The sequence below is a fragment of the Pinus tabuliformis genome, chromosome Q (genome assembly GCF_031772625.1).
Source record: "Pinus tabuliformis cultivar Carrire ecotype Pingquan chromosome Q, CPIR1, whole genome shotgun sequence".
Classification (NCBI taxonomy): Eukaryota; Viridiplantae; Streptophyta; class Pinopsida; order Pinales; family Pinaceae; genus Pinus; species Pinus tabuliformis.
In genome coordinates, this window is record NC_142296.1 from 123621793 (window position 1) to 123637687 (window position 15895).

Sequence of the window (15895 nt, forward strand, 5' to 3'; positions counted from 1 at the left end):
CAAATCATCATGAAGTCATTTGTATATAGATCGGAATAATATGTCCAAATTCTTACAAAATGTTGACAAATGTCCTACAAAATTAGGGCTTAAGTCCAATCATGTCCATAAAAAGATCAGTCATCTAATATTAGTATATGGGCCTTGCCCTCGATGAGCGTCATAGAAAAAGACGATGCCATTCGCCACCTATCAGAAGAGTTGCACCCACTCTCATGGTAGTCCTACCACTCATCTTTGAATGGCGTCAGGAAGATCCTCTAGAGTTGTCATTGGAACCTGGCAAGTCAAACTATCCAAGTTCCTTTGGACTGCATAAAGGACTCTCTCAGACTTCACTGTTACTCTCTCTATGTCTCTTCTATGATGCATGTGCCTAGGTAGATACTCAGTTATCACTGGTCCAACATCCGCATCATGATCAAAAAATATTGTAAGATTTTTGTTTCACAGAAAAATAATTTTAACTTGTTAACATCATATTTGAAATCCAAAAAGAAATGAAATAACATAAAAATTCAAAATATTTTACCATTATCGCCCCATTCAGCGCCCATGGGAAGTGATAGATCTGGGTCCTCTTGATAATATATGCCTCCATAAGGGTAGTCATCTATAGCTATGGCTTGTTTCTCCCACCAGAGGAAGAACTCGTCGTCAAATGTTGCTCGAGTGACTTCACCTATGCCAAGTTTATTGATCAAGTCTACCCATGTAGCCACCCTCGGAACCCTGGGACTGCTAATGGTTGTAGATGCTCTAGGTCGAAGTGCTAAGACTCTCTCAAAGAAAAATGAAAAAAGTATGATGTCATAGCCAAAATGCTTCATTTTCCCTTGTCTCACTTAAGACAATTTCTTCTTCATGCAGAGAAAGAGTGTTGTGCACCAATCAAATAATTTGGGATGAAGGCACTCTACTACCAAGAATATGGTAGGTTGAGAGGCTTGATGTAGTGATGTTAAGCCTGCTACAATAATAATGGTAAAGAGGGTAATTTTAATTGGTAGGCTACTTACATTTTTTATCAGAATCTATGACCCGACCTTTTCTGTCCGTAGTTTACATGAGCAATCTATGTAATCTGACACATTCAGGCCTCCCTGGGCCCTTTCTTTAAGATCAATTGCTTCCATTGTTTGGGAAAGTCCTGTGATGAAGTAAATATCTCCCACCTCAATTTGTAAGGGCACATGATCAATCATAACGAGCTCTTGCGATGGATCCCAGTAATGAATAAGCATCTCTAACAATCAAGATTGGGTTTTCATATTTGAAATCATAAAAAAATAAAGCAATTACCATCCTCTTAATGCATCTAATGCCAAAGGATAATTTAAAGCCTCATTGTCAACATCATTGTCCTCCCTCTCTTTCCAAATGATTGTTATCATGTAAATTTGGGGGAATTCACCCATTAGAAATTAGATTTTCATTCTTCTCTCCACGTATGCGACTTTCTTAAGAGACAATTACATATACACACAAATTTTCATTTGGAAACCTACATGTAGGGATTTGTATACGTTGTTTCCAAACAGCTGACCTACATTCACATAGAGATAAATTTTAAAACCAAAATCATTTGGTTAAAAATTGAATGAATCCATTTAAAATGAAATCAAAGGATGAGATTGTGAATTTAGAATTACCTAGAAGTTTTGGTTGATGAATTGGTTGAGGAAATCGGTGAATTGGAGTTGCCCAAGTTTTCACCGAAACTCTCAACACTTGCAAGTTCAAATGAAATTTTGGTGAGTCAAAATGTCCTTTCATATTAAAGTTTTAAAGCACACTTTTATAAAGTTCATAATTTTTAACTTTATTATTTCATGAACTTTTTAACAATTTGGCTTCAAGTGTTGCGGGAGGTTCTTTTCCAAGGTAAATGAATACTTTGTGACATCTTTTCACCACTTCTACTCCACGATCATAGACTTATCATGGAAGGTGTTGTTTTTGTCACTGGCATATAGGTTAGTAAATATCACATTTTCCGCTACATTATGCATCATAACCTCATACTGTGATATTTTTCCATAGGGTTAACCCCATTAAGTTATGGTTTTCAATCAAATTTCACTTGGTGTCTTATAAAATCGTAACATAGTGGTAGAGCCACTTCTTCCATGGGATTCATAGTTAGATCCTCTCTAGAATACGTTTCCCATGGTACAAGAATTGTTTAGGCTCGAGAGTCATCTTTAATCCTGCCATGACTTTGTGATGAAGCTTCATTCCTCTTCTTCTTCACTATCATTCTGGCTTTATACCCTAGAGGCTCCCATGTGTTAATTTGTATTGTTGCATTGCATTTTGACTACTTGTACCCTTTTGTATTTAATATGGCTTCACATGGACTTGTGTATAAGCCACTTTTTACCATGACCTTTCTGCAAGTTCAAATCATGCATTCATTAGCCTCTCCAACTTGACACCTTTTATCCATGGAAAGAAAATTCCTTTAAGTATTTACGGCTAGTATTCGCCACCTTGCATTGAGGATAGGAATGTTCCAGTCCCAGGAAATAGTGCATCTACCCTTAACACTCATTATTTCCACCATGCTATAGGCATTCTTTTATTATTTTTCCATGCTCTAAATATGAAAAAGACAAAAGAATTATATATTCAAAAAAAGAGCCAGAACATGACATTTATTTCCATATTTGATGGAAACAAGAGTCTGTTATATTTCCCTTGAACAAATCTCTCAAAAAAATCCTTTCCTCAAGTTGGATGGGACTTAGTTTGACGTTAGGAGAGCCATAAGCTTGTTCTCGAGTCATTCCTCTTCCGATTGGTTCTCTTCCAATCATATGGAGATTTTGTTAATGCGTCTTACATTGCAAACTTACACAAAGTTATTTTATGTTTCCATAGAGTCACATTTGAGTCGTGCTTTTTTTCAAGGGAAGTCAACCTATGTCGACCATTTTGCGGTATCTCTTGACTCATTTTCAGTCGCCCATACTCAGTCTATCAACGTTTCTTCAATATCACATCAGTTATTTTGTAATTCGCTTGTCTTGGTTAAGAAGGTCTCCATTGACTTCATACTAGCAGGTGTACTCTTATCATATTCGACAAGTTTCTATAATAGTAGGTCTAGTGCCACACCTTGGCCCTATTTACATCATTGATAGATGACCTTGTGTTCAACATTCATCAGTATCATGGGTCTTTGACTGAGTTGTTTCCCACGTGTTTGATGTCATCTTACATTATCACACATTGGGAGTTGTGCAATACCTTGGTTTCCATTTGACCCTATTGGTGGGCTCCTCACCTATGTGTACAATAGAAACGTACTTTAGAATGTGTACTGGTAGAAAATTATATATTATAGAGAAATGGAACACATAAAATGCATAAAATAAGAGATAGACATAGATATATGTGGTTCACCCAATTTGGGCTACATCCATGGAAAAGCACCTATTCCTTCCTTTTATATTACCTATCAAAATAAAGAGACACAACCTACAACAAATCCATTGTAATTTCCTCTTCACTCTCACACAATCTCGTCTCTCTTTCTCTCTCACAATACACACCTATTCAACCACAATACAATTCCCATATATATAGTGAGGGGTTTGTTATAGACATTTTTGGGCACTGCAGCCCCAATCATAAATGTCCATAAACCAAGGGCTCCTAAGTCCCTAAAGGTGTTGTTCCAACCCCTAAAAGAACAAGGTCAACTGATTACAGCATCTCCCAGAAGTTCTCCATGAGAAACTACTCAGAACTGGTCAAAACTAGACCATTTCAACTGCTCCATGGTCAAAGTGTGTTGCATCCCACCTGCTTACACACAATAGGTGTGATGCATGTTGAAAAGTCCTTCTATGGGGTGCGATGGGTGAGAGTGGACAAATGGCAGGGTCAATCCACAAGGTGGAGGATCATGGAATCTTCCAAAAACTTCTCCTGTGACACTTGCCTCTCTACATTTGCCCAGGGATGAGTAAGAGATCATCAATCTCCAAGTGGAATCAAGAACTAACAGAGAGAGGACACTAATCAAATCTCAAAAGCTGACTCATCCCCCTTGCAAACATCTATATATGGTTCCCTCATCCCAGAGATCCAGGGGCTGGAATTTTGTATCTTGTAAGGAAGTGTTGTTGGTTTCTTGGTGCAATATCATACTGTTGGGTGATCTAAACTTTTCATGAGGTGAAGAAGGGCTTTCTTGCTAAGAGGATGATGCTGGGTCAGAACAATTGGTTGTAATCCTCTTTGCCCTTTCTTGATTATCAATAAAGCTATTCAAGTTTTCCTCCACATTCTTGTATGATTGATTTTATATGCATTTGTGTGGTCAATATATATCTGGTCCTATATTGTTTATGATAATAGATCTATGTTCTTGGATAGTGTTATGCTGCATTGATTCTATAGGTGCTCTTTGAAGCTAGGTAGACGAAGAAGCGAGTGGTGAAGACCTATCAGAAGGGAGAGGAATCGAGCAAGGAACCAAGTGCAAGACAGAGGTTGGTCTCCTTATTCCCCTCTTATCTATTTCTCATAAAGGAAAACAAAAGTAGTTTTAGTTTGTTTGTTTCTAAGGTAGCTACCAGCCTTAGTGGGACTAGCAACTCTGCATAGACACTAGTTTTCCCGATAACAAAATGGCGACTCCACTGGGGAGTGAATAGGTTGTTTGTTTATCTACATTTGTTTGCTTTATAAACTTACAGACGGAGCCTGAAGTCAAGCTAACTAGCTTTCGAACTGCATTTGTTATGCAAGTGCAAAGTAGATCAATGATGCTTCAGTCTATCTCCGGGTTTTGTTTATAAACTAAACAATTGATTTACAGGCTCTCTAATTTCCCTTGTGGTGGCTCTAGTAACCTCCTTTGAGCTACCCCTGTGATTCATTTATTGATTACCACTTGCTCGGTCTAAATCCCTGAACTGAACTGTAAACTATGACCTGGAACCCAGTTAAAGTCTCGTCCTTGGTCCATCTCACTGTCTCTTCTTTGAAACCTGAATGCATCGCACTTCCCGAGTGTGGTAGGTGCATTGCATTTCAGTTTCCCTATGCTACAGGTGCGCTGATCAGACCTCTTCTGCTCTTAGATTTTGGTTTTTGTGTTCACTCTTTTCAGCTCTATTTAGGAGTTTTGCTGTTTGTAGTCAGTACACCTCTGCTGGAAACCCCCTTCCTTGCCATTATTCCGCCTCCATTGTGCAAAGAACTGTAAATGTTTTTATGTATTTTGAGCCATTTTCAGTTCTCTTTTACAAATAAGTAGCGTAATTGTACTGTCATTTCTTGATTTGAAAGTGTCACAAGTGTCGTTTTCAGTCATAGAAGAGAATCCGATTGTTCTTCATAGTTGATTACACTATTACTCTTGTATTTGATTTGAATTAGTAGTTTCTCAAGTGTCGAAAGCAAGTTTTCATTTCCAAGTCGCAAGTGTCGTCATTGTCCTCATTTTGTCTTGAAAAGAAACTTGTTAATAACGTCGCTCTAAAAAATAATTCAGATTTGCGCTTAGCTTTATTTTTATCATTCACACATTAAGAAGGTTGAAAACAAATACATGCACATGCATTTGCATTTAGACTGTTTGTTGGTTTGATTTAGGACAGTGCATATAGTGTGTGCTCTTTGCTCTATGTTGAGAGAACGCCATGTCTCTTTCCTTAGTAGCTAGGATTTTCATTGCAAAAAGAAGATTAAACGACTGTTTATCATCTTCGATTGCATTTTAGGAATTGTACATCTACATCACGTGGTGAACCTGAAAGGAAAATTTCTTAAGCAAGATCAACTATAAAATAAATTTATTGAATCTAAAAACACTTTGGAACCTAACGCACAACATCAAGAAGTTTAGGCTAGAGACGTATTCTGGCGTCGTAAAGCCTGGTAACTATTGTTTTCACTGTTGGTTGGGTGATTCCTCCACTTTGAGACGACAAGTGCCAGTACGGACTTGTGCTCCCACGTACCATCGAGTATATTTTGGGAGACCACAATAGGCTATATCCTTTATCCATAGGAAGCTGTGTCTGCCGCCCTATCGATCGCAATGCACTGAACATGACATTCGGGAAGATTGGTTGCCGTACCGTAAAAAGTATTCTACAGTTTTGCGATTGGTTTGGTAATCCCTCTGTCTAGATTTCCAGAGCAGTCTCTTTCGTTCCTTTTCAGACTCCTTAAAGGAAAAGGTCCATCTGAGGACTTGTCACTTCAAGCTCATTAAAAATTGAAGGCGACTAGAGTCATCTTTTGTTTTTTCTCAACTCTTAAAAATTGAAAAAACCAGTTGTGTCAAAGCGTCTAAAATTTATTTTAATCAGAATAAACATCACCTTTCCTATGTTGGTCTTAGGTTGAGAAAAATGGAGTCCACCAACCAAGGGGTTCCCCTTGGAGGAAATCCTAGTCCCTTCTCCTCTTGGGGAGATGTTGGTGCACCCCATATGGCCACATTGTCTCTTCCAGGATTGACAATTGGCTTGCCCATATGGCTCTTCTCAACTTTTGTCGTTCAGAACACCGTGATTCCTGAACAATCAAGTCAGCAACTAAATGATACCAGAGTTACCCCCCAACCCTCTACTTCGTCCAATTCTTCCTCTCCTCCTTCCTCTTCGCTTGATGAAGCTGGTAAAGCCAAAAATCAAGTAACTGAGAAGAAGAAGGAGAAGAAGAATAAAGAGAAGAAGAAGAAGGAGCCAAAGGCGAAAAGGGGCGACCAGGCATCGTCTAGCGAAAATCCACACACTACGCTATCCAGGCCTAAATCGTCATGTGTCATTTGCAAAGGAGACCACTATCATCGAGATTGTCCTTGCATCCCCAGGATCTTAAGGGACTGGTCTCCTCGTTTGCACAATTCGGTGTCATCAACCTCTGACGGTCATGTTGAGCATACACCGTCAACTAGTGAAAGTGAAGCCCCTGGACAAAAAGGAAAATATAAATTTCCTTGTAAATTGTGTGAAGGTGATCAAGCCGTCCACCGTTGTCCCTTCTTAGACGAAGCTAAAAGAGTTTTGGAAGCCATTCGGTTTCACCGTTACGGCTTCCTCCTGGATATAAGAAACTCTTGCCGAGTCCGTCACTAGTTGAAAATCCAGCTGACACACCCTTGTGGTCGGCCGAAGTGTCTATCATTGAAGATAAACCATCTGAATCCACACCAGATGAAAGTCAAAAGGTCGAGGCTGGAGTTGACCTAATCTTGCCTTCAGAGGATCCATCTTCAAATGATATAGTCACCAAAGAGAACAAGAACGACATCGTTCAAATTCTCTTCGTAAGCACAGACTCCGATGAACATGGGGGCAGTCTACCCGTTCCTTTACACGCAGGAAGGAAGTTCGTCAGAGTCATATCCGGCTGTCTATTTGGTCCCACCTCCAAGCAACCTGGTTGTTTCCTTCGACTGGAATCTACTAGGCAGACCCCGTTTATCGGCCAGCGTACCATTTCGAATCATTGCTCAAATATATAGAATGGTCATGGCCGGTACCATCATAGATGAAGGGGCTTCTGTGAGTATCCTTTCCTCAACTACTTGGAAAGCGCTTGGTTCGCCATCGCTTTTGCCTGAGATGAGAAATCTAACAGGCTTTGACAAAGAAACCAATCGACCGTTAGGGATCCTTCCCAATGTGCCGATAACATTGAGAGGGAAAACCGTTCAGATGAACGTAATGGTAGTCCAAGGACCCCTGGATTATAATCTACTCCTTGGACGAGACTATATTTATTGCATGGGAGCCATTGTCTCCTCACTCTTTAGAGTAATGTGTTTTCCGCATGAAGGAAGAGTGGTCAAGCTCGTAGACCAGCTTTCATTCCCCGGTTCACACATAGAAAATGGTCATATACCAACCCTGAATGGTCTTTTCATGTAAGGAATGTCTCATCAATCCCCAGTCCATCCTCCTGATGAGCGCGACTGATTTGGAGGATATGAATGAAACCCAGGGGGCATGCACCCTGGCCTGTTTTGACAGGAAAACCTTGGGTATAGGGTAGGTTTCCGCGGAGGATATATGACCGGCTGAGACACCCGTCCATTTTGGAAAATGGGATTAGACCGGAATAAGATACCTCCACGAGAAGGTAGGCCTTACCCAATAGAACAAATGTTTTATCTGCAAATTGAAGGGTAACCTGAAAAGGTAGGCTTTTCCCGATAAAACAGATTTTTTGTCTGCAAATTGAGGGGTAACCTCGAAACTCTGCTTCACTATACCTGGGGGCATGCAAACCTCTTGGTGTGCAAGTGAAGAGTGACCATTTATTCTTTTAAATTTATAAGTCCTCTAACCCTTTAAACTCGTAGGATTGGTCGTTTCCTAACTTGCATAAAGAAAGGATGTGGGGCAAAGCTTTGAAAAGATGTCGTTTATATATGAGACATCCTTATTATATGACTGGATAATTGAGCAGTTTTAGCGCGGAATTCAAGCTCGTTAAAAAATAAACATAAACAATGAGCTAATGTTCCTCCAGAGTTTAAGCTCATTAAAAAATGAACCAATTTCCGGTAAATAACCATTGTGAATGTATTACCATCAGCCTTTGAAGCCTTGGTCTTGTTTTCATCATCACCTCCACTCTGTATTGGCCGATCATTCACCCCCATTTGATTGTTTACCCTTTCGTGAGGAACAACTGTGAAGAGTGATCATGTTAGCCATCCTTGTGACACTCCCATGATTAGAAAATTCCAAACCATACCTGGAATCAGTTGCTACCTGAATCTATCACTCGTTCCTCAAAAAATGTGTCTCCTTTAAGCTCTTTTTAACTGACTCATAAAATATGAAAAGATTGCTAAGCCATTGGCCTCTCCAGCTCGTTAAAGTGATCGGAAGTGTTATCCCTCCTTTAGATTTTAATCTTGTTTGGACTTGAGGGATTATTACACAAAAAGATCGAGCGCTTGTTTTGTTCGGCTCGTTAAAAGTACCAAAAATTCATCCCTTTTGTATTGTTTTATACTTTTTCAGACTCAAGGGATCATGTGATGAAAAAGGATTTTTGGAGTTTTCTTTAAGTCCCTTTTCAGACTCTCTACAATTGAAAAGGACCGAGTTATCTTTGTCGTTAAACTCATTAAAACCAAATAGCGACAAACTTGTCCATAACAGACAAGAACAAGTTTCACTATCACTAGGCTCGTTAAAACATAGTGATGGGTTTGCCCGAAGGGAAAATTATAGAACAAGCCTATGTTATCCTCCTCAAGCTTGACAAAAATAAAGAGGTACTAGTCAGCAATGACTAGGGAAAAATTGGGAAGAAAACTTGAAGAAAACTTTATTGGTAGCAAGTCTCTCTGGAACATGACACTTTCACTCCGCATCCGACTCAGGTTGGGTTGTTCCATTCACTGGTCACATCACCATGGTTTCATCACACCATCCATATTTGGTGTTAATGCTACCGATCCGTCATGTCAGTGTCGCCGATATGTTCAAGAGAAGTCGCTCAGAGAATTCACCTGTGTCTCACCCAATGCAATACATTTACGCTCCATTCTTTCATGACCGCCACCCTGAACCTTATATCACCAGATCGTTTTCACCTCCATTAAAATAATTTGCTCCATTCTGTGTCATTGATGTGGGATTCACTAAGGCCCTCCTATGACAGATCACTTCTTGTCGACATCAGCTCATTATCCAAGAAGTCGATCTAGGAACAACCCTTTCAGTACTTTGAAACCTGCATGCCTCAATGGCAAGTTTCTCACTTCCAGCGATAGGTTTACATCAATGGCCTTCGACCGAAAGATTTTGCGTGGTGTTTGACGCCAAGTCCCTTATTCACACCACATGAATTGTACTGTAGTACCTTGAGGGTCATCATCATTATCGGTGATTCCTCTCGCGCTTGTTAACAGCTTACATCACTGGATGGTAATCAAGCGATGTCTTTCCATGTTCGACACCAAAACATCTCTCACATGGATCGACTTGTACTTTGAGTGAAGATCGAACGAGATTGAAGACCTCGGATCTAGTTTCATCCATCCGGGTTGTGATATATATTCAGGAAAATAAAGACTGCACAGATAATCATCCAATCTAAGGGATGATGGCTCTACCAGAATCATCAGTCTACACTCAGGCGATTGTCTATCTCATGTACATGAAAATGAATTTATAAAGCTGAGCATGGGAATGCCCGCCTCAGCTAGATCATGAAAATATTATGAAGATAATGTATTGTATTGTACCTTATTATAGGTCACCTTCCAGCTCGAAAAAACTTCAGATCCTCATGATAAAGCATTTCACCCGACATCAAAAGGTTAACGACCTCATGCTTTAGGGGGCAACTGTTATAGACATTTTTGGGCACTACAACCCCAATCATAAATGTCCATAAACCAAGGGCTCCTAAGTCCCTAAAGGTGTTGTTCCAACCCCTAAAAGAACAAGGTCAACTGATTACAGCATCTCCCAGAAGTTCTCCATGAAAAAATACTCAGAACTGGTCAAAACTGGACCATTTCAACTGCTACATTGTCAAAGTGCATTGCATCCCACCTACCTACACATAGTAGGTGCGATGCATGTTGGAAATCCCTTCTATGGGGTGCGATGGGTGAGAGTGGACAAATGGCAGGGTCAATCTGCAAGGTGGAGGATCATGGAATCTTCCAGAAACTCCTCCTCTGACACTTACCTCTCTACATTTGCCTAGGGATGAGTAAGAGATCATCAATCTCTAAGTGGAATCAAGAACTATCAAAGAGAGGACACTAATCAAATCTCAAAAGATGACTCACCCCCTTTGCAAACATCTATATATGGATCCCTCATCCCAGAGATCTAGGGGTTGGAATTTTGTATCTTGTAAGGAAGTGCTGTTGGTTTCTTGGTGCAATATCATAGTGTTGGGTGATCTAAGCTTTTCATGAGGTGAAGAAGGGTTTTCTTGCTGAGAGGATGATGCTGGGTTAGAACAATTGGTTGTAATCCTCTTTGCTCTTTCTTGATTATCAATAAAGCTATTCAAGTTTTCCTCCACATTCTTGTATGATTGATGTTATATGCATTTGTGTGGTCAATATATATCTGGTCCTATATTGTTTATGATAATAGATCTATGTTCTTGGATAATGTTATGTTGCTTTGATTCTATAGGTGCTCTTTGAAGCTGGGTAGAAGAAGAAGCAAGTGGCGAAGACCTATCAGAAGGGAGAGGAATCGAGCAAGGAACCAAGCGCAAGACAGAGGTTGGTCTCCTTATTCCCCTCTTATCTATTTCTCATAAAGGAAAATTAAAGTAGTTTTAGTTTGTTTGTTTCTAAGGTATCTACCAGCCTTAGTGGGACTAGCAGCTCTGCATAGACACTAGTTTTCCCGATAACAGGGTTTCCTTCTAGGGAAAAAAACCCTAAATTAAACATAACTTCTAACGCTAGATCATCTGCCTAATGAACGACTCAGATTGACTACAAAATTACAACATTCTAGAAGGAAATTTTACAACTATTTCTATCTTTGGGGGTGCTTCCACGAACCCCCACTAACAGGGGCTCTAAAAATCATCGCCGCCCCATTACGAACTAGGGTCCAATGCGGCAATATCTCTAAAAAAGATAATTAGGCTCCACACCCAATATTTACATCATCTCTTTTTGTCTGATTTCTTCCAAATTATTTTCCTGCGGTTACACTAGAGTGGGTTGATGTGGAAGGCCTTACTGCCTTCCTTCCAGCAGATATTTTCCCATCGACTCTAACTCATTTCTCTGGGAACAAGATCTAAAGTCCTTTTTAGTTTACGTTAGGGTTTTTAGTCATTAGTGCAAGGCTCCTCCGCTATCAACACTGATAATACATCAATGTCTCTTGATTGATAAATTCTCTCAAGTTCTCAACTTGAACACATTTATTCACACTTGTTAGATTGTATTGGGGAACCTCGAGTCTCATCATCATTATTAGTAAGTTGTGTTGCTTTTTTTAATGATACACATTAATGACCAGTAATCAAATTATTTCTCACATGGTCGAATTCAACTCATTTATTCCCACAGTCTATAAATGTACCATCTCTTATCATTGAAGACCTCGAGTTGTGTTAGTATGTTTTTTCACTTGTCACATCATTCATTTTTTTGCCAGCATTACCAGCCACACTTATATTCATTAGTTCATCACAGCAACATCATGTATGTTGAACTCGAGTTTATGAAATAACACGATTCCACCTATATGACTTGGTACTATTATGAGGATCAGTTATGCAGCATCAATGGTCACACATTCTTCAAGCATCATTAATCATATTTTCTTCTATATGTGATATTGGGACATAGTTCTATTGTGTTCCTTTGTGGCTATGATCAAATGATCGTCTATGTATTCTTCATCTTTTTCTATACACTTATTTATACATGTTGGATCCACTCTATACTTGATCATCGGGTGTGCTTTACTATGATTCCCTGAGCATGGGTATGGCCACCTCATACATGAGTCTTATTTCTGATTCCTTCCATAGGTATTCAGTGGGATCGAATCTGGTGATCTCCTCTCAGGTCCTCAAATGATCTCTCTCTACTTGATACATTTCAGCCATCATGTATCCCTTCTATCCTCATATATTAGGGGCATATGTTATAGCATCATTTAACACTCATGTAGTTATGATGCTCTGTTATGGCTTTAAGCAACCCTCTCCCATACAATCTCGATAATTTATTAAAAAACAATATTTTGACTTCCATACATGACTACTCCCTTTAAAATGCACTTACACACGTGGGTACCATAATACAAAACCCACGTATATTATTTAGAATATGAAAAAATAAAATAATATCCTATTTTTTAGGCGGGGTTAAAGGGTTTCACCGAAAGCCCACCTACAAGATCATATGGCCTAATTGAATCAACTGATTTCTGGTGGTATTTATACAAGTCATGGGAGGGCCTAATAATGTGAAGGATATATGATATCTTCATTATAGTATTTTTAGTCCGTAGATGAAGTTTGATTTTCCTTATGCCTCCTACACTCCAAGTCATAGGAAAACCTTGTTTCCTTGCATAAACACTCATCCATGATTATATGGTATCCTTCTGCACATGATTGAGAGGTTATCTTTGAGGCTTTAACTGGACGGGTCTAGAGGAATGTTTCGTTGGTGTCATGGTTGGATCAGGTTGTATCTTTCCACTACTCTTTGCTGATATCAATAAAGAAGCTCTGTCTAGTTTTCGATATGTTATGATTTCATGATTTTATTATTTGTGTGTAATATGTCATGATATAGATGTTTATTCTTGATGCCATAACAAGTTTATTATGCACGCACTTTGAAGTACTCGCTATGTATATGCTTCTCTAAACTATGTTGCAGGTCTTCCCGCTTGGGAGGAAGTAGAGGGTTTGCACCCTATGGGGGCAACATCAAATGTAGGGCCTACAGGTAATCCTCTCAAACCTAACTTTGGTAGTGTGTATAGGTTTTTTGCTTGAACATATGCTTTTCTTTTATTATCTACCTTCGATCTATTGAGGTTGTCAACCCTTATCTTAAGGAATTTTTTCCCACGAACACTCATTTCATATTTTGAATGAAAAATGGTCTTCACAAGTTGATAACAAAGTAGGGGCTAAGAGAATTTTGTTTCAAAATATCCTAATAATCTCCAGAGGGATTCTTATTGATAATTCTTACTCGGAATTTGTATAGAAAGTAATTAAACTATTTATGTTTTTTTTTTAATTAAGTTAATTTATCTTCTTTTTTTTTGTGTAAGTCAGATGTTTATATAAGAATACAAAATAGAGTACAAAAAATCCGCAGAAGCAGATCGAGAGCAGGGATGTACAATAGTTCATAGTTTATCACCTACTCAGAGATATCAGAAAAAAGAGACTGCAAAATTCACACCACGCAGGGTGGCCCGAGCTAAACTTGTGCCTAAAAACGATACTGCCGAGACATTACAGTTCATGACATTAACATAGATAGACTTAGGCTGATACATAGATATAGACGAAGGAAACAACAGAGGTGACTTCCTTAGATAAACTTGCCCATCTGGCTGATGGTGTCCAGACCCATCTCCCGCATATGTTTGTCCATTCTTGATTGCATGGCTTCAATTGATTCGTTGTCCTATACCACCGTTGTGGCCTGCTGCGGATTAACGGGCGCTGGGTTAACAGAATCCCTCAGTAGCCTGATGAGCAGAGTCAGCTTTCTATTGACTGTCTGAACAGCTTCATGCACAGTGGTGATTCGGCCATTCAGCGAGCTGTTGTAGTCGATTATCTTTGCCATTTGAGCCTCCGTGAGGTTCACCTCAGTTACAATTTTCTCCTTTTCCTTCTCGATCGATTCCAGTGCTTTGGCGATGAGAGTCTTGGTTCGCCAGCTCTCTGCTTTTGTTCTAACAAACTGAGTTGCCCTTTTCGAGGGGGTTCCCGGGTCCTTCAACCAATTCACCTCCTCTGCAATCTCCTCCTCCGTGCGCCCTTCTTCCTCCTGCTTGGCTTTGGCCTCAAGTTCCGCGATTTTTCGTTTGTTCTTAGTTGCTGTTCGGGTTTCATAGCCTCTCTTCGCCTCCTGAAGGTCCCAATTTGCAGCAGCACAACGGCATCCTCCCGCTTCCATATCTAACTCCCTATGCTCCTCCCAGCTAATGCTATTACCGTTCACGGTTGCGTGCTCGACACTGTGATAAGATACTGTGAGGAAAACAGGGTAGCTGCCCTCTGCTTTATAGTGTTTTCGCTTGTGAAACCTCATGAGGATGGTCTTAATCTCGCTGGAAGTGGGAGTACTATGACAATAAATTTGATTGAGGTTCGCACAAGCAAGGCCGTTGCAGGTCGAATTGGAATGAGAGTGGCTGCTCATAATCCAATTGTCATTATGCCATTTGTCCTGTACGATTGAACGGTTGCTATGGTGGATGGTGGTGTTTGAAATGCCCTGTTTGCCTGCATGCCCGGTCTTCCTATGCGGATCCTTGATCCACCCCGCCTCTTTCGATATCACCATAAATGCTATTGATGCCTTGCTATACGGATCCCTTCCAAGTGTTCTGATATAGATCTTGCTGATGCTATAAGTTCTGTGGCTCGATCTGTAATGATCATTCATCTGGCTGGCCTGCCGCCGCCAGGAATTCCACCGCCAGAGAAGTCCTGTCATTCCGTTGCCTTGATGATCCTTTCTGCTTTTACCGGTTTTATCAAAATTCCGGTGCCGCAACCCGAAGCCGTCCCCAGCTAGGTTGGATCGGCCTGGAGTAATTCCTTCTCTGCCAGCTGGGCACATGTCACCTTGAGGGTTGGGCAGTCTACCTCCTGCCAACAGCTGTCCATGATTTTGTTCGGGTTGTCAGCACCATGGTTTGCCAAAAAATCCGCCAACCCATTCGCCTTTCTTCTTACGGTTTGGAAGACTATGCCTCTCATTTCTGCTATTAGCTCCGCTATACTCTCCGTGGCTTTGGCCAACCTCCAATGTTTGGTGGCCTTACTGACTCTTGTGCCTGCTTGTAGGCGTTTAGCCGCCATGATGGCCAAGGAGGAATCCCCCTCTACTATTACATTCCCTCGTTGAATGGTTCTTAGAATTTTCAACCCTTGCTCAAGCGCCGCAAACTCTGCTTCATTGTTCGTGCTTTCTCCCAGCGCCCTGCAGTATATATGGACGATTTCACCAGCCTGATTGCGAATGGCGCCTCCGATACCTGCTGTGCCTGGGTTGCCCCTCGAAGCCCCGTCAAAATTCAATTTTAGGCCGCCCTCTGGTGGGCATTGCCATCTGAGGAGTTGCGATGAAGGTTGTGATCGGTTTCCCCCAGACGGTTGATTGCTGGATGCCTCCAATTGAAACACCTTTAAAATGCGTGAGTCCTGA